Raw genomic sequence first — 20219 nt, 5'->3', positions numbered from 1 at the left:
GGGGTGGCTGGGTGATAGACATTGGGGAGGGTATGTGCTATGGTGAGTGCTGTGAATTGTGCAAGACTGTTGAATCACAGATCTGTACCTCTGAAACAAATAAGGCAATATATGTTAAAAAAAAATAGCAGGAGGGGAAGAATGAAGGGGGGAAATCGGAGGGGGAGATGAACCATGGGAGATGATGGACTCTGAAAAACAAACTGAGGGTTCTAGAGGGGAGGGGGGAGGATGGGTTAGGCTGGTGATGGGTATTAAAGAGGGCACATTCTGCATGGAGCACTGGGTGTTATGCACAAACAATGAATCATGGAACACTACATCAAAAACTAATGATGTAATGTATGGTGATTAACATAACAATAAAAAATTAAAAAAAAACAAAAACAAATTCTTCCTTCCATTGCCTTTTGTTCTATTTAGGTTCTTAACAGATTAGATGATGCTCACCCATGTTGGGGAAGGCCATCGACTTAGTCCACTGATTCAAATGCTAATCTCATCTGGAAACACCCCTCACAAATACACCCTGAAATAATGTTCAATCTGGGCATCCTATGCCAGCTAAATTAATACATACAATTAACCATCACACTCACCAACCCTATTAGCATTGTACTAGAAGTGCTTGGTAGTGCACTATGGTAAGAAGAGGAAACAAAAGGTATATGGTTTGAGAAGGAAGAAATAAAACTGTCTTTGCATTCAGACAACATGATTCTCTAGAAAATCACCAAGAATATACCAAGAAACTCCTTAACTAGTAAGTAGTCTAGCAAGGTCACAAGATAGAAGGTAATACACAAAAGTTGTTGCTTTCCTAATATACCAGAAATGAACAATTGGAATTTGGAATAAAAAAATTTATAATAGGACTTTAAAATTATATACTTAGGTATAAATCTAATAAATATGTATAGAGACTACATGAGGAAAACTACAAAACTCTGATTTAAGAAATCAAAGATCTAAATGAATGGATAGATATTCCATGTTTATGGATTAAAAGACTCAATATTGTTGATGTGAAATCTTCCCCACTTGATCTATAGATTCTATGAAATTCCTATCAAAATCTTAGCAAGTTATTTTATGGATATTGAAGAACTGATTCTAAAGTGTATATGGAGGGGCACAAGACCCCGAATAGCCCACACAATGTTGAAAGAGAAGAACAATCTGATTTTAAGACTTACCATAGTGCTACAGTAATCAAGACAGTGTGTTGATAAGGTGAAATAATAGACAAATAGGTCACTGGAACAGGATAGAGAGTGGAGAAATAGACCCACATAAATATAGTCAACTAATCTTTGACAAAGGAGCAAAGGCAATTTAATGGAGAAGGATGCTCTTTTCAACAATGGTGCTAGATCTATTGGACATCCATAGGCAAAACAAAAAACAGGAAAAAAACCCAACTTAGACACAGATCTTGCACTGTTCACAAAACTTAACTCAAAATGGATCATAGATTTAAATGTAAACCACAAAATGGTAAAGCTTCTACAAGATAGGTGACCTTTGATTTGGCAATAGTTTTTAGTTAAAAAACCAAAAACATAATTCATGGAAGAAAAAACCTGATAAATTGGACATGATAAATTTGCTTCAAAATAAAGTCTGCAAAAGACACTAATGTTAAGAGAATGAAAAGACAAGCCACAGACTGGGATAAAATATTTACAAAATATATATCTGATAAATGTCTTGTATCCAAAATATACAGAAAATTCTTAAAACTCAATGATAAGAAAAAACCCAATTAAAAAGTGGGCAAAAATCTAAACAGTCACCTCACCAAAGAAGATATATGGATGGTAAATAAGCATATGAAAAGTTGCTAAACATCATTTACCATTAGGGAATCCTAAATTAAAAGAGCAGTACAATACCACTACATACCTACTAAAATGGCAAAAGAAAAAAAAGGAATGAAGGGAGGAAGGAAGGAAGGAAAGAAAGAAAAGGAAAAAGAAAGAAAGAAAGAGAAAGAAAAAGAAAAAGTCCTAATACTACCAATTGCTGGCAAGGATTCAGAAAAAGAAAGCCCTCATTTATTTCTGGTGAGAATGCAAAATGGTACTGTCACTTTGGAAGACAGTTTGGCAATTTCTTACAGAGTTAAGCGTAGTCTTACCATATACTCTAGAGTCACAGTCCTAGTTATTTGTGTAACTGATTTGAAAACCTATGTCCACACAAAAGCCTGCATGTGAATTTTTATAGCAGCTTTATTCACAATTGCTCAAACCTGAAAGCAAACAAAATATCCTTCAGTAGTTGAATGGATAAACCATGGTGCATCCATTCAATGGAATATTATTCAGTGATAAAACGAAATGAGCTATCCAGCCACAAGAAGACATGGATCAGTCTTAAATGCATATTGCTAAGTGAAGGAGTCCAGTCTAAAAAGGCTACATATTGTTTGATTTCAATTATATGACATTTTGGAAAAAGTGAAGCCATAGAAACAATAAAAAATAAGTGGTTGCCAATGGTCTGGGGAGAGGGGAGTGTAGCTTAAGTAGGTGAAGCATAGGAGATTTTTTTAGGGCAATGAAACTATTCTGTATAATACTGTAATTGTGATAAATAATGTTATGTATTTGTCAATACCCATTGAACTTTACCACGAAGAGTGAAGCTTAGTGTATGAAAATTAAAAAAAAAAAGTCATTTATGAAGTCAAGAGGAATTCCAGGATGTAATGCGGGCGGTGACAAAACAATCTATCCACTATAGTATTGCAAATGTATGAAGCAACTTCACTGAAGGGGTGGGAGGGGGGAAGGAAAGGAGCTGACCTAAGAAACTTTGGAAGTGAGTGGAATCTGTAAAACTAATGGCAAAAGAAGCTGTACATAAGCATTTTATTCTAGTTGATAAAGTTGTATCTCATGGGAGTCTGGGTTAACAATTCTGATAATGCTATACATCTATACTGTAATTGAACAATTAAGTAGATGGATGGGGGATGGTAGGAGCCAGGTTTCTAGATATTGGAGTGGAAGTTTACAAATAAGCAAGAGGAGGAGGCTAGAATGATCTATAAGATAGTGGATTAGAGTTGGAGACATCAGTATGAGCTCATGTCTAGCCTAATATAGATATGGATAGTCACGTATAGATATATTTATAGCGATGTGTATATACCCGAGTTAGGGTACAAACATGTATTTCCTTGCTTGTTTGGTTACCTGAAAGGGGCTGGCAGCACCCGCCTCCCCACCAGTAATAATGAGTAGACCTGGTATCTAGATCATGGTTTTTAATACCATTCTCCAATACAAGAAGTCAGATCTTCTGAGACTGAGGGCAGGAAATACATCAGATGAGCCTGGGGCATCTTGTAATGCTAGAAAGTAAAAAAGTGCTAAACAAACAAACAATCCCCCCACCCTAGTGATGGGGACATGTCAAAGGGGCATAGTGGTCCAAGAGAAAAAGCTTCCAATGACCAAACCTGGAACAATTTGATCAAGAAACAGTATTAGATTACAACCCAAGGTACAAAATCACTATCTGTGTAGTCATACTGATGTAAATAAATGATTGAATAAATAAGTAAATGGGAGGGAAGAATACAGATATATTCTATGCAAATGAAATCCAAATGATTTCTGTAGATAATACACCTTCAAGGAGGTGGAGCCTAACTCTCGATTCCCCTAGTGTGGGCTATGCATTGTGATTTCTTCCCAAAATAAAGTATGGAGAAGATGGGATGGGAAGACAGTAACAAACACAACCTCAGTCACATGATTAAAGCCCAGATCAACACCAGTAACCCACGTTGTGTGTAGACTTGATATGCTGTGATGATAGTGGCGCTTAACGTCTGAGGTCTTCCTCCCCAGAACCCATAACCCTGGTCTTTTCATGAGAAAAATATTGGACCAATTGCAATTGTGGGACATTGTACAAAAAACCTGACTAGCATTCCTTAAAACCATCAAAGTTATCAAAAATAAGGACATTCTGAGATTCTGTCACAGCCAAGAGGAGCCTAAAGAAACATGAAGACTAAATATAATGTGGTGTCCTGGATGGGATCCTGGAACACTAAAAGTACATTAGGTAGGAACTAAAGTAAACTTTAATAGTAATGTATGAATATTGCTTCATTAATTCTGATAAATGTGCCATATTAATGGAAGATGTTAATAGGGGAAACTGTGAGGTTTATGGGAACTCTATACTATTTAAAATTTTTTTCTGTAAATCTATAACTGTTCTAAAATATAAAGTCTATTACTGGGATGCCTGGGTGGCTCAGGCTCAGTCGGTTAAGCGGCTGCCTTCGGCCCGGGTCATGATCCCAGGGTCCTGGGATCGAGTCCCACATTGGGCTCCTTGCTCAGAGGGGGCCTGCTTCTCTCTCTCTCTCCCTCTGCTTGTGCTCTCTCTGTCAAATAAATAAAATCTTTAAAAAAAAATAAAATATGAAGTTTACTATCAATTAAAAATGCATGGTAGGCATTTTGGCAGGGACTGGGATGAGTAAGACATGACCCTGTCCTTAAAGATCTAAAGTTTGTGAGTCCATGGGAGTGTGAACATACAGTTTAGTGTTCAAGTAGGGAAACAGATGAATAAGCAGAAGGCTTTGGAAACCTGGGGTCTTCTTCTTCTTAATTTTTACTTTAAAATTTTTATTTACTTTTTAAATTTTAAGTAGGCTCTGATGTGGGAAACAAAGGCAGAAGAAAAATTATTAAATTTCCTTACTACCTAGAGCCCACTGACAAGTCCTTGAAACAGGCAGAGTGACCTTCCTCTAGGGACTCAAATGCCTCAGTGTTAATACTTTGCTAAGGGCAAAAGGCAATCCTAGCCCGAACCCTCCCACCCCCCGTCCTGTAAGTCTACTTTAACATATAAAAATTCCTTTGAAAACTTCCTTTATCTCTAAACCCTCCAAGATACGTGTTGGCAATCATCCCCCAAGCATATGGCCCACCGATAGATGTCTGAAGCGTCTCATGACTAAGGTTTTATTAGATGGTAATAAATGATGTTTGCCCAACAATAGCTAGCTCCTTCAAGGTCCTGGAAACCTTGTTTCCAAAATTCCTTAGAGGCTTACACTATCCCTAACTCCCTCCCAACTTGAAAGTATATAATGGGCCGTTCCTCATGACCCCATTGCAGCTCTTTCTGTCCACGGTTCCTGTCCCCGTGCTTTAATAAAATCACCTTTTTGCACCAAAGATGTCTCAAGAATTCTTTCTTGGCTGTCAGCTTCGAACCCTAATAACGTCTTTCCTACATCAGGCTCCATGTCCAACATGGGGCTTACACTCACAATCCTGAGATCAGGAGTGGCATGCTCTACCGACTGGGCCAGCCAGGTGCCCCTAAACCTGGGGTTTAGAATAGTTGTATGAAGACATCTATCCCACATCCTCTGAAAAAGCCAATGTTCTCCCTAAAATTTCTGTGAATACCTGGTTTGGGATGGCGGTTACCTTCTGATTTCTAGGTCTGATTTTCTGTTGTGGGTGAGTTCATGCACTTTCTTCTCCTGCTGCTGTGATGCGGGCCAGGAGCGAAAGTCAAAAGAGAATTCTTGAGACATTTTTCAGTGCAAAAAGGTGTTTCCATTAAAACACAGGGACAGGACCTGTGGGCAGAAAAAGCTGCACTGGGATTGTGAGGAGGGATTGATTATATACTTTTAAGTTGGGGGGTGGGTAGAGATAAAGGAATTTCCCAAAAAGATTTTCATATGTTAAAGAAGACTTACAGGATCCTGGAGATCTGGCTATTGTCAAGCCATGGTTGCTTTTTGCCTCTAGCAAAGCATTAACATTAAGGCGCTTGTGAGTTCCTTGAGGAATGTCATATTCTGCCTGTCTCAAGTATTTGTCAATATGTTGTAAGTTGTAAGGAAATTTAATTTTATTTATATTTCTTTTGCCTTTGTTCTCCTCATCACTGCCACTATCCTCTGCTTATATCTGTGCTATGATGCTGTTTCCTTCAGCCTGTTTTCCTTCTTTTTTGCCCACCCACGTGTGTTGTCAGGCTTTATTAAAGATTGAAGATATAGAAGATGTTTACATTCTTAAAGACAAAAAAAATTAAAAGTATAGATTTGACATCCTGTTCTTAAAACTTCCTTGGCCATTCCACTGTAGGGAGCTTCTCGGTGGTGCTCCTAATTTGTAGACTCCGCTTCCTGTCTGTCTGGTCCTCCTTCTCTTATCTCTTTATCTACCTCCAGTACTCTGGATGGTTTCTTTTGCAGCAAAGTTTACCTCTCTTTTTATGTCTTGTTCTTATAAGGCAGGTTTGGGAAATCACTTCCTCTACCCCAAAGCAGACTAGCAAAATATGTTTCTTAATAAAGACAGGTTTTTCTAAAAAGCAAACAAATAATAAAATTAAAAAAGAAAACAAAATAAGGTAAGGTAAAGTGAAAGAAAAAGTAAAGTAAAATAAAATATAAAATAAAATCTTAGGGGTGCCTGGGTGGCACAGTTGGTTAAGCTTCCTACTCTTGGTTTCAGTTCTGGTCGTGATCTCAGGGTTGTGAGATGTAGCCCATGTCCCGTCTGTGCTCAGCCCAGAGTCTGCTTAGGACTTTCTCTCCCTCTCCCTCTGCCCCTTCCCCTGCACTCCTGTGCGCTCTCTTTCTGTCTCTCTCTAAAATAACTAAATAAATTGTAAAAAAAAGAGACTCTCCTTCTCCTTCTGCCCCTCCCCATTCTCTCTCTCTATCTCAAATAAATAAGGAAATAAATCTTAAGAAAAAAAAAGAAATCTCAGGTGCCAACTGTTAAAATGGTGATTTCTGTATACTGCTGTATCAGGTCAGAAAACAAATTGAGTATCTCAAAAAAGAAAGAGGACTTGCTAATCAGGTACAGGAGAATACCATCTACCTCAGTTGCAGAACATAAATTGGGATGGTTGCACCTGGACACTGGGAAGAGGGGATGTGTAGTCTCTCCCTGTCTTCTCTCTGCCTTTCTGTAAGGAAATGCCTGCTTCATTCTTCTCTCCTCAAATTCTTAGACAACTCATCTGCTTTCATTTTGTCCCTGCAACACCCCAAAGTAGCACACAGTACGCCCAGTGCTGCCTGATAATTTCAGTTCAACTCTTCCTTGCTATTTGACCCTGTTCAATCCAAGCTTTCCTGATGTCTCATCAATCAGCTTTTACCAGGGAAACAGAGTCAGTTTCACCATGGCCATGGCCAGAGGTGCTCACAAATGTTAGTTGTTATCACTGTATAAGGTTTATTATTCATTTAATTGTTTAGGACAGTTTCCCTCAGCCAGCCACAGCCATACTCTATAGCAATTATGTAAGAGTCTATACGTTCACACATTCTTCTTCCTTCTATTCTGACTCCTTTATCCTGAATTGATTAAGAGGGTCCATATTTTCTCAAGTGTCTATCTCAGTTGGAAGAAAGGTCAGGGATTGTACTAATCATGACTTTTTGTTGCAAGCTATAAAACCCCAAATTCAAGTAGCTTAAGCAAAAGAGGGAATGGATAGTGGAGTAGTTTCAAGATCAAAGGCAGAACTAAAGGATTCAGAGCAACTTGACAAAAGATTTACGTATGTCTCTCCATCTCTCATCTTTTTTTCTTTGGCTGCTATTTGGCAGGCAAGTCCTTACGCCCCAAATTCCCATCCTCCTAGTGCAGCCACCCCAACAGGAGAGAGCCTGTTTGTAATGTCTGTGAATCAGTGCCAGGGAAGAGCTCTGGGCAGCCCACCTAGAGTCACACACTCTCTCCTTTGATCAGCCACTGTTGCCAGGGGTGTGGGCACTTATGATTGACCTGGTCTGAGACCCTTGCATCTCTTAGGGCAGTGGTTTAGGGGCCTATGACTGAGGGCATCAGAATGACAAGGGTGGATATAGGGCAGACAAATCAGTCTATGTCCACTACTGAAAAGATGCTTCTTTTTCACGCTGGGATAATGAGTGTAAATAGATTTCAGGAAAGGTACCCGGAATAGAGGAGGTTGGTGAGTCTTACAGATAGAAGCCTTCCTTCCTCACAACCACTTAGCCTGTGCCCCTTTCTCAGAAGCAGGAGAAAGCAGAACTCACCTAGGCATGACGGATCATGTGATTTGGAGCGCATGAGGTCCAGATAAACTAGCTTGGAAATACCTTCAGGATCAGTAGAGACTCTCACTGGGTATGGGGTCTCACCTGGACCTGGAACCTCAGCAGGGATGGGAGTGGTATCTTCTTTGTGCTTCCACTTTTACCACCAAAGCCTCTGTGCAATAGGCTCCTCATTCTGAACTGGTCTGGAATCGCTCAGCTGGCCACAATTGGTAGTACTCTCATCCTGGGCTTTCACAAGTCTGAATAAAGAGTTTGAAAAGGGCTTTATTTTTCTTCTGCCTGAGAGGTTGGAGGCCCCACTTCCTGGGGGCCATTCCTAGTTCTGAATAAGGAAGTGGCTAAAGTGGTAGCATATGAGAGTCTTTTCTTCTTATTAATGGTTGCAGTGGATTATAAAATGAAACCCAGCAGGCTTGGAAAGCCTTGCATCCATTTCAAAAGGACCAGTACATTCAGAGGCCAAAGAAATCTTTTGAGAGTGCACTGTAGAGTGTTGTCAGTAGTTTTTGTCGCTCTTGCCCTGGCAGGGATTCTGGAGCAAACCGATTCCATTTCATTTTCAGTTCCAATCACAGTCTAGTGGAGTCATGTCAGAGTCCAGCTGAGGTCTCTTCTTAGGCTAAGGAGAAAGCAGGACTCATTCAGAGAACATTTGGGGGGGCTTTCCTGTGCAGGACCAGGGTTAGAGCCCTCCAGGCTGCACATCCCTGCCCTCAGGGAGCTCACAGTCTAAACCATAGAAATTCGTCAATCACACACAACTATAGTTTAAGATTGAATAGGGAGGGAGGTAAACCCTGAGGGAGGTAAACCCTGAGGTAACCCTGAGGGAGGTAAAAGTCAAAGACTTGGCTTGGAGGAGAGAGACTTTTGTTTAACTAAGTAAATATGAAGGGCTGTTGGTGGAGTAGGTAGTAGAGAGGGGAAGGATCACAATTTTGTCACTGGGGAAGCCTCCCTGGAGTCCAAAGAGAAACATCAGAAAGAAATATCAGGGGTCTAGTTGCCAAATCTTACAATACTTCAGTGATTTCCTGATATCTCCTGAATAGACAAGGGAACATCTCAAGGTTGGCTTAAAGCAGGGTATTATGAGAGAGCTATATATGAATTAAGATACCTTTCTCCTTATTATAGTATTTCACAATACTTTCCACATCCAGACTTTTTTCTTCTTTCTCCATAAGTCCCATTCACTTAAGAAACTGGAGGAGTGGTACAAGGGGTGAACCTGCCAATAAAATCTTTCTCCCCAGGTAGGAGAGAGTAACCAGAGATCTCTTCGAGTAATCTTAACCTTCTTAATGACATTTGGATCCCACTCATCAGCACTGAAAAGTTTCCAGATAGGCTAGGCTAGAGTTGCCAGATAAAATATAGGACACACATTAAATTTGCATTTCAGATAAAGAGATAAACAATGAGTAATTTTCTTATGTAAGTATGTCCTGGCTTAATCCAGGCTTGCTTGGCATCTTGGCACTAAATGAATAGCTTGGTTTCTTCTCCATATCTAGCTTTATGAGATCAAATTATTATCAAAGTCACATGCTTGTCAAAACAAGTCCAAGTACCCCAGTCCCCATCCTAGCTCCTCATAGTATAACAGAAGGGGGACTCAAGGCAGAGAAGGGGAAAGACACTGGCTGAGCATGTATACTAACAAGAAGTTAATCTTGGGAACATTAAAAGTCTGATTGCCATTCTAAACTTCACCCCAGGTTTGGACATTGGTCAGGGCTACTTAATCCTGTTCTCTTCTACTATCCTTAGTATTCAAAGAACCACTTTCACGCCTGACGTATGCAAGGAGAGAGCAGAATGATTGAGCAGAGCTCACACTGGAGGTTGAGCTCATGGGAAGTAGGACCAGGGGAGAGTGAATGAGGAGGTTGACAGGATGAATTGAACTGAGGTAGGGCATAACGCAAGGAGTCTCCTCAGCTGGTCATGAATGGTTGACCCTATGAAGGGGGATGCCCTGAAAGTATGGAATTAAGGGCCCACAAGTATTGAAGGAACTGGGGCTATGTTGACAAAGGAGTACTTCTTGAACTTTAATGTCCATACAAATACCTGGGGATCTTGTTAAAGTGGAGATTCTGATTCAGCAGTTCTGGGTGGGTCCTAAGATTCAGCATTCCTAATAGGCTCCCAAGTGATTCTGATACTTCTAGAACATGGTTCACATTTTGAGTGATGTTAAAGAGAAATTGCACTGGACATTTGTTAAAAATGGGAAGGAAGACTTTATTCAATGAAGAAGAGAGTTTGAATTCAGTGTTGAATCCAGCAAGCGTGGGTGGGGATTTGTAGCCTATAGGCAGAATGAGGGAGAGGATGGAAAATTACTAAAAGGAACTTGATTGGGTATCAGGGGGGATTCTTGCTCAACTGGCTTAGCAGGATTTGTGCTAAAACCTCCAGGCTTTTTACTTCAAAATAGATTGTCAAATTGAACATTCTCCCCTCCCCTCCCATCAGGATCATGCATTGCTGATGTTTTATAAACATTGAGACAAAATTCAGTACCTCAAAGTCTTTCCAAAGAGGGGGGCCCAGTGCATGCAGTGATTTGCCCATTCAGCAACAGGGAGCTCAATTCAAGGTCATCTCATCTCAGGGGCTTAGGCACAGTATTTCCCTGAGGCCATGATGGGCAGAGGCTCTTCTCTTTTAACCACTTTGATAACCCTCCCCATTATCTTTCTCTGTAACCTATCCCTGGTGGACACACAACACCTGGAAACCCTCTTCTGATTCCCCAGGGAATCCCTGCAGACTCTCTTGGCAGGAGAGATGTCTAACTCTTGGGGAAATATGGGCAGAGAAACAGGTTCAGGGGTTCTTTTTCTTTTCCGGTTAGGGCATGAGAAGGGTTCAGCAGAGAATGCATAATTAAGGAGAATCATCTCCCCAGGGTCTGGGGTCATCCTCCTTCCTTGTTACCTCACCCTTCTTCATCCCATGCCACTTTCCACAGCCCAAAAGGCCCCTGTGACCCTTTCTTTCCTGCATTTGCCCAGAATTTGTTTCTTTCCTTTATTTAAAACTTTGTGGCTTCATTGCTTTTAATAATGGAAGTCAGAGATTTCCTTCCTTGTGAGGCAGAGGGAGATGTGGAAAGAAAAAACCCTAGGATTTGGAGCCTGGAAACTCAGATCCTTCTTCCACCACTTCTTTCCTTGAAGATACAGATATGAGCGATGGTAAAAGCAAGAGAGATCACTTCCAGGTGACTTCTCCATTGATTTGGGGCAAATCATCAACTACCTTTGGCTCCATCTTATATATTTAAAAAATGAGGGTAGAGATCATTCTTCTTTGCCCACATTCAAGAAATGTATGGGAAAGTGTGTGTGGAGTATAAATTGCAAATCACACATTGGTTACTTTTGCTACTAGAAGTATTATTGGGAGAAAACACATATTATGAAGTTTTTTTCTTCAAAAATGAACTATTGGGACTTCATCAAGATAAAAAGCTTCTGCACAGCAAAAGAAACAATCAACAAAACTAAAAGGCAGCCTACGGAATGGGAGAAGATATTTGCAGATGACATATCTGATAAAGCGTTAGTATCGAAAATCTATAAAGAACTTATCAAACTTAATACCCTAAAAAAAATCCAGTTAATAAATGGGCAGAAGACTTGAATGAACATTTCTCCAAAGAAGACATCCAGTTGGCTAACAGATGCTCAACATCACTCATGATCAGGGAAATACAAATCTCAGGACCCTGAGATCATGACCTGAGCCAAAACCAAGAGTTGAGTGCTTAACCGACGGAGCCACCTAAGCGCCCCATAGCTATACATTATTTGATTGCACATCACCACATACTAATTACAATTTATTTAATCTTATTTCTAATGATGGACATTTAATTTATTTCCAGTGACTGGCTACTTCAAGTTATGCTGCAATGACCATCCTGAGCATTTCTGTATCTGTGCAAGTAGATCTGTATCATGAAATGTCAGAAGCAGGATATCTGGGTCCAAGCATATGAGCACTCTACATTTTAGTAGAAATTACCCAATTGCCCTCTGGAGAAATGTCAACAATTTACATTTGCACCAGCATGGTTTTTCCATATACTTTCACCAATACTGTGAATCAATCTGTGCTAATATGAATTTATAATGCTATCTCATTGTTAGGTTAATTTTGTACTGTGTAATTCTGAGTGAGCTTGAACATCTGTCTCTTCATAGGCTTAAAAACCATATATCTGTGCACAGCTTGAGTATGCTCTTTTTCCATTTGAAAAAGCACATATTAGGAGGGCTGGCCCAGATTGGCCTGGCTCAGCAGGACCACTCTCCCCAAGGCTTATCTGGGGCTCCCTCTCAGCTCCTCTAGCTCCTGTCTCTCTGTTTTCAGTGTCTGGATGCTGCTCTGGCAGTCGTAGAAGCCCTAGGCTGCATATCTGTGCCAGTACACCCATCCATTTGCCCCTGATAAGTGAAAGCTGACTGCAGAGTTCTGTATTTATTTATGGCTTTTCTTCCAGCTATAAGAAGTATTTTATTCCTCTTCACCCAATTCCTGAGAGTTGGTGTGAAGCAAGTGTCTTCTCAATTTTATAGTATAACAAATGGAGATGTGAAGACATTTAATTGGTTGTCTGAGCACCTAGTGAGACATCTGCCAAGTCTATAAGATGTTTGGCTGTGTCACTGGGTGGAGCATGGTACTAGGAGTGTAGAGATATGTACTTTCTGCTTCTGGTTTTTGTATGGATTTCTTGAGAGAGATTGGGCAAAGTGTACTCCATCGATCAGGTCAATTTTGTCATCTGAAGGCCTTCAGACCACAGCGAAGTTCTGACACCTATGGCAAGAGGAGGAAAGAAGGATTGGGTAGGAAGAACCTCAGGTGGTAGAGCATATCTCAGAGAGTCTCAACTATGCAGATGGGGAGATCCAGAGCAGAGATTACCCATTGGAAGATCATCACATACAGAAATTGTTGGACCCTAATACCCCTGTTGTGTGCAGTCATTGACTAGGAGCTGTTCAGGCAGACATTGGCCTTGGCTTGAATACTGGGGTACCTCCTAAGACTCTGCAGTTGGAGGGTTTCGACTACCTGTACTCTTCATGGCAGACTCTCCCTTGCAGGGAGCTCTGTGCCATAGACCTCCATGACTGCCACAGCTGGTTTGTTTGGGTGGTTTCAGTCAGAAAAAGGAGGTGGTATGCTGGACCCCTCCAGAAGCATTGCAGGTCTGGAGACATAATTACTCTAGGATTAAGCAATATTATACTCATCTCCTTCCTGTAATTTTTCATTTATTATTAAAATTGCTCGCTGGAGGTAATCTGTTTTCCTTTACTGTGGAATATATTGTATATAGAATCTGCATAATTTGGTACTCATCTGGACACAAGGGAGGGACCAAGTACCAAAACAATGAGAAAATCCCATATCCTTAGGTGTTTATGGGAAGAAGGGTACAATATGCCCAGGTATCCCAAAAGGAAATAGGTACATGGAATTTTTCAATGGCAACCCTTCTTGCTTGAGTTTTCTCAGGACCTTGAAAGTCCGTATAGAAGACACTTTTGGTGCCCCATATCTCATGTCTGCTTCTGATTTCAACCACAGCTATGGAGGAGTTTTCTATGGAAGCTCAGATGCGCCTCGTAGCATCATACCTGAAGCACAGAGGTACAAGAGCTCCTTTCTGTGTTCTGCCCTTGGGTCCTTTCTGAGCTGTCAGAGTCTACTTGGGTCCTGGAAAGCGTCCCTGGAAATGTCAGGGAGTTTATGATGTGTCTGAGGTCAATCTCAACCAAGAGGGGATGAGAGTCTGTGGATGAAGGTCCAGCCCCTTGTCCTTCAGGTGGGCAGTTCTGGGAGGCACTCTTTATTTCTCTCTGGAGCTCCCAGGAAATGGAACCCCTTTGCCCAACAACTGGAACTCCAATTATGTACCCTTATTTGGTCTTTTCCTCCCTGCCTATCTTACTTTCCTTGGTTCCTCATTTCCTTCAGTCACCTGAGATTGCCTCCAAAATAAACTACCTACACCCACTCTGTCTCAGGCTCAGCTTTCAGGGGGAACCCAAATAGGGTTCACAGGCCCACAAAACCCTGAAAAGTGGGTCCTAATAACTTAGGCAGCTATTGGAACCCTTTTGTGAACTGTGAGTAAAGAGGTAGGGGACTTCTCTCCTTTCTGCTGATGCCTTCTTTATATCTCTGTTAAATGGTATGATGAATTATGGTGCCTTGTTGGAAGTGGCCTGAAAATGCTAAACTTAGGGTGGTTGGTACAAAGAAACAAAGAAGATTTGGTCAAGAACCTATGATTCCCAGGTGATCACCACATATGAGGCAGCCTAGATACTCTTGACTCCCTGCTCTAAACTAATATTCTCTTCACTTGGCTTTTCTTTAGGAAGACCCAACCTGGGACCATTTTCTCCTCAATGGACTCTATATAAAACTGAGTCTGAACTATGGAGCTACTGTAGGCATCAAGGTTGTATTCTGAATAATTGTCAGGTATCCTCTGATCTCTTGCTTCTTGACTCTTTGCTTACACTTGTGATCATTCTTAATTTTGGCTTTTATTTATGTCTCCCTGGTTCTGTCTTCAACAAGTTCAAGGAGGACCCAATCCCTAAGGCTTACTTAAAAATTTTTTAAAAATTTAAAAAATTATGGTAAAATATGCATAACATAAAATTTACCATCTTAAACTTCTTAAGTGTACAGTTCAATGGCATGAAGTACCTGCACATTGTTGTGTTACCACGACCACCATCCATCCACAGAACTCTTTCCATCTTGAAAAACTGAAGGTCTATATTCATCGCACAACATCTACCCATTTCCTCCTTCCCTTGGACCATGGTAGCCAATTCTACTTCTGCTTCTATGGATGTGATTATTCTAGGCACCTCATGTAAGTGGAATCCAACATATTCATCTTTTTGAGGCTGGCTTATCTCACTTGGCATCATGTTCTCAAGGTTCATCCATGTTGTAGCATGTATCAGGATTTCCTTCCTTTTTATGGATGAATCATGTTTCATTGTAAGTATATACTATATTTTGTTTATCTATTCATCCATCTATGGACACTTGGGTGGCTTCCACCTTTTGGCTGTTGTAAATAAAGCTGTTATGAACATGGGTGAATAGGCTCACTTTTGATGCCTCTTTCTCTGAGAAGTCTCCCCTTGTGCTTTTTCTGTCCTTGATAGATGGTGAGGAGTGATGTGGCAGTGTCTCACTCGTCCTCATATCCCATTGACAAATAGAGAACCTATCAAATATCGGGCACTTAAATATATATCATGTTAGGACACAGTAAGAAGATGGCTGTCTGCAAGCCAGGAAGAGAGCTCTCACCAGAAACCAAATCAGCTGACATTTTGGTCTTAGACTTTCCAGGCTCTAGAACTGTGAGAAATACATTTCTCTTGTTCAAAACATCCAGTCTATGGTATTTTGTTATGGTAGCCTGAGCAGACTAATATACTCACTGTGTACCCAACCCAGGGACCAGGAGAATTACACCGTCACTGCTACCAACCCCAAGATTACCTGTGCGATCTTGTATGGCTTACATGTTCTGCTTCTGTCCTGATCATCCTCACCCAGCTTCAGCTAGTCAGAGCCACAGCTCCTCTCTCTGATGTGAGGGCCTCAACGAGAAAAGGACCAGTTCACTCCCAGCACAAGGGAGCCTGTGGGGTTATCCTGCATGGGCATCTCTAGGTCTGCTGAGACAGGAGAAGGGGCCCTTGATGCTGCTCACAGTGTCCTCCATGTATTGCAGCTTTTGGGACGTCAGTTTAAAATATACTATTAGTTTCTCATACTTCTATATAGGAGTTCCTGAGGATGGGGGAAGAAATAAGTACCTCTGGGCATTCTAGGATTGTAGCTAAAGTGTCTTCTGTAAACCTGAAATTCTTGGGGAGCCTGTTTTATCTTAAAAACGTTCTTGGCATTTTACCTTATACTTCATAATATTTTTGTGATAATTTTAATATGTCAGTTTCCCAAATCAAGTATGAATGTGTGTGTATGTGTAGTGTAGAAATTGTACTCATGGGATTCACATACCTTGGCATTGCTCAAGAGCCCCTTGGGGATATGCATGCCTCAGTCTGAAAAATATGATTTTACATCATTGTTAGAAAAGGGATTGCTTTCTTGTTAGCTTGGGAGAATAAGGTGACCTCAACCTTATATATATCATAGTTGCCATAAATGCCTATGGTATACCAGGCATTGTGCTATTTGATTAATATTGTGGCCACCTATAAGGGTAGAATGGACTCCTACCCCAAATTTGGTTTGGATGTCGACTGATGACAGCACACACACCAAGAGGGATGAAAAGATTTATTACTTGTGTAATGCAGAATTCTGGGGTGAGCAGGGCAGGCATCCCAAGCTGATCTGAAAATGGCTTGTGAGAGCAAGGAGAGGAGACTGGTTTGGAGTTTTACTGTGGTTAGGGCGTGGGGCCTAGTTGAGGGGTGCCAAAGGAGGGAGTACCTGTGCTTCCCATCAGCTTGCATAGAGGTGAGGCAGCAGGGGAAGGGGGCGTGAGGGGGGGTGAGCTTAAATCTGTCAACAGTCAAACATCAGAAAATAGAGCCTGACTGTTAAGAGTTTGATGTTATCTGTTATCTCACTGAATCATTATCACACACCATGAGAAGGTTCTATGGCGATTCACATTTTACAGATGAGGAATCAAGGATCAAAAGTGTTAAGTGACTTGCCCAAGGTCACAAAGCTGGTAGACAGTGCTGAATTCATACCCAGGGCACTCAGATCTAGGTCTATGCTCTTAGCTCCTGCAGACTCATCAATCATAATACCTAACATAACTTGCTTCTCATTTCAGGCTTTTTTGGGTATGAATGTCTATGTTCTCCCTCACCACCCCCTACCCAACAAAGAGCTCCAGGAGAGGAGGGGCCAAGCCTGTTTCATCTTTGTGACTCTCCCAGCCCCAACTAGGACCACCGTGTTCTGTAATGGTAGCTCAGTGGCACATTTTAAATTGAATCGTGTTCAAATTATACCTTACCCCTGAGGATAAAAGGAAACATCCAACTAAAAGAAATCATTGGCCACATTTTAATGGGCACTAACCATGTGCCAGGCATGTATCAGGGGCTTCACATAGTACCTCCAAGAACCATGCACAATTAGCGGATTGAAGATAACTTGGAGGGAGGATAAAGTTTAACAAGGATAAATGTGGAAATCTCCATTTTGGCTTATACATCAGTTGCATAAGTAAAACTTGGGATGGACAAGCTGAAGAGCAGTTTCTGTTACAAAGAACTTTAAAACATTGTTGATTTGAATGCTTACTAGGTCAAACCAGCCATGCAATTTGACTGGTTCCTTAGAAGTAAATGCATTCTCAAGCTGAATTAATGTAAATTCAGTGGTTGGAGCAAGTGGAATGATAGTCCATTGAATTCTGTACTGGACCTTCAGAATATTATATGTGGTTATGGACTGTAAGTTTTAAGAGGGATATTAATAATCTGAAATTTATGCAGAGTAGAGATCAGAGAGGAGGAACCCTGGGATCTAGGCCACTTAAGGACTGGCTAGAGAAGCTGGGACTCCATTTGGCCCAAACTAGAGGATACTTAGGGATGGGGAGGACTTGCTAACATCTGGAAAGTTATAAGTGAAGCTCCACCAGGGATGGACTCTGTTTAGTTCACAAATGTATCCTTAACACTCAAAAGATACCTCATACAAAAATACAGATTTGTTGTTAAATGAATGAAAGGCTGAATCACCTAATGCGTATATCTGGTTGATTTCATTTGGTAACAAGGAACAGAGGTGCTTACTTTGCACTTAAATATTGTTCAAGGTAAGTGGACTTTACTGTAAAGATACAGGACAGCAGTGTCCAATAGAACTCTCTGTGATGATGGGAATGTTCTTCATTGGCACTGTCTAGTATGGTAGCCATTAGCCATATACGACTATTGAGCACTTCAAATGTCAGTGAAACTCTCAATTTTTAATTTTAATTAATTTAAATTTACATTTAAGTAGCTAATGGGTACTATATGGAGAGAGCAGATATAGATTTCAAGGACAGGATCTGAAGGGTGGTTCTGGATTTTGGGTGTCGCCAAGTGATGGCTTTCCTCAGACTTATGTTCTCTGCCTTGTTCTCTCCATCTCTTTTTCTCTCTTTGCTTGTGCTCCATTCCCTTCTCTCTTTTGAGTTCCTCATAAATGTGCTTTGTGTATATCCACCAGCATGTGGAAACTTTCCTCTGTGTGTCTTATTTCCATTTCCTGAGACAGAGGGATAGAATCTTACTGATACAGCTCATCTTTATAGAACATCTGGATCGGCTACCTTTGGGTCAGGTGTCTTGTTGAGTCAGTTATGTCTAGGCATAAGGGTAGGGCCCTGCAATATGAACTCAGCCCAGTAAGTAGCAGGACTGTGGGTGTGAAGATTCCCTTAGAAAAGGTTGGGGGAGTCTATAGGCAGAGCAAATAGTGATTGGCATTGCTAGTAGAGAGAGAGCTTTTGTGGATCTCCAGAGGGCAGTGGAGTTTACAAGAAGGTAGATTGCAACTTATTCTCTGCAGAAGCTCTTTCCCTTTAGGGAGCTTCGAGGATATTGACTCTTCTGACTATTCTCTTGGTCCTCAGATGATGCTCTTCATCTCCCTATATGTGTGCATCTTGTGTACCCAACTGAGCATTGGGCTTTGGAGTCAGGCTTGGCTTCTACTATTAACCAGGTAGTGATCATGGACAAGCAACTTAACTTCTCTGTGCCTCAGTGTTGTTGTTGTTGTTGTTTTTTTAACTGCAAATAGAAATTATACTACCTACTGCATAGGATCCTGGAGACTTTGGTGATATAAAGGATAATCATATCATTTTGCTGAATGTTCCAGCCAAATAGTGCTGCCATATAATAAACACGTATTACCTTTTAAGAATAAGATGGGAACTCTAGTTGTTGTTCTGGATTTTATATAAAGTTTTCTCCTACAACTGTTTTGTTTGTTGACACAGGGTTTGACTCTCTCACAGGATAACATCTTTCTCTATGATACATTATTTCCTGATCTTTTTGAGGTTATGATCCCTTCCTTCATTGTTTCTTTCCCTCTTTTCTTCCTTCTTTCCTTCCTCCATCCCTCCCTCTTTCCCTTCCTTTCTTCCTTCCCTCCCTCCTACCTTCCTTCCCTTCATTCCTTCCCTCCCTTCCTTCCTTCCTTCATCTTTTTGTAACAGCTTTATTGACATATAAAGCACATGCTATACAATTCACTCAAAACATACATTTCATACTGTTTTGATTACTTTAGTTTTGTAGTATATCTTGAGATGTGGAATTGTGATACCTCCAGCTTTGTGTTTCTTTCTCAAGGTGAAGGGGTGTGGGAGATACAGGCTTCCAATTATGGAATGAATAAGTCACAGGACTAAAAGGCATAGCATAGGGAATGTAGTTAATGACAGTGTAATAGTGTTGTATGGTGACCGATGGTAGCTACACTGGTAAGCATAGCGTGTTTAAACTTGTTGAATGACTATGCTGTACACCCCAAACTAAGGTAATATCATGTGTCAACTACACTCAAATAAAAAAAACCAATGGCTTTTAGTATATTCACAGGGTTTTGCATCCCATCACCACGATCAATTTTAGAACATTTCTATCACTCCAAAAAGAAGCCCTGTACCCATTAGCAGTCACTCTCCATATTATGGACTGAATGTTTGTGTTTCCCCCATATTCATATGTTGAAGCCCTAATTCCCAATGTCATGGTATTTGGAGACGAGGCCTTTGGAAATTTATTAGGCTTAGATGAGGTCTTGAGTGTGGAACTGCATGATGGGATCAGTGACCTTATAAGAAGAGGAAGATACTAGAACTTGCTCTCTCTCTCTCTGTTTGTATACACCAAGGAAGGTCATGTGAGAACATAACCAGGAATGGGGTCCTCACTAAGATCTGACCCTGCTGGCACCCTGATCTTGGACCTCCAGCCTCTAGAACTGTGAGAAACAAGTGTCTTTTGTTTAAGCCACCCAGTCTGTGGTATTTTTGTTGTAGTGACCC

At 40.9% G+C, this 20219-nt stretch overlaps 1 protein-coding gene across 2 annotated transcripts in view; it reads left to right on the top strand.

Moving 5' to 3' along the window:
* The window catches only part of CDH13 (cadherin 13), a 1287326-nt gene that overhangs the window by 37234 nt on the left and 1229873 nt on the right, over positions 1–20219 (top strand). The gene's annotated exons all lie outside the window — the stretch shown is intronic.

This window comes from Leptonychotes weddellii, chromosome 16, assembly GCF_054177405.1.
Source record: "Leptonychotes weddellii isolate Sample4059 chromosome 16, ASM5417740v2, whole genome shotgun sequence".
NCBI classification, from domain to species: domain Eukaryota; kingdom Metazoa; phylum Chordata; class Mammalia; order Carnivora; family Phocidae; genus Leptonychotes; species Leptonychotes weddellii.
The sequence above is the reverse complement of the archived record's forward strand: the minus strand, read 5'-3'. Positions and strand labels throughout refer to the sequence as shown.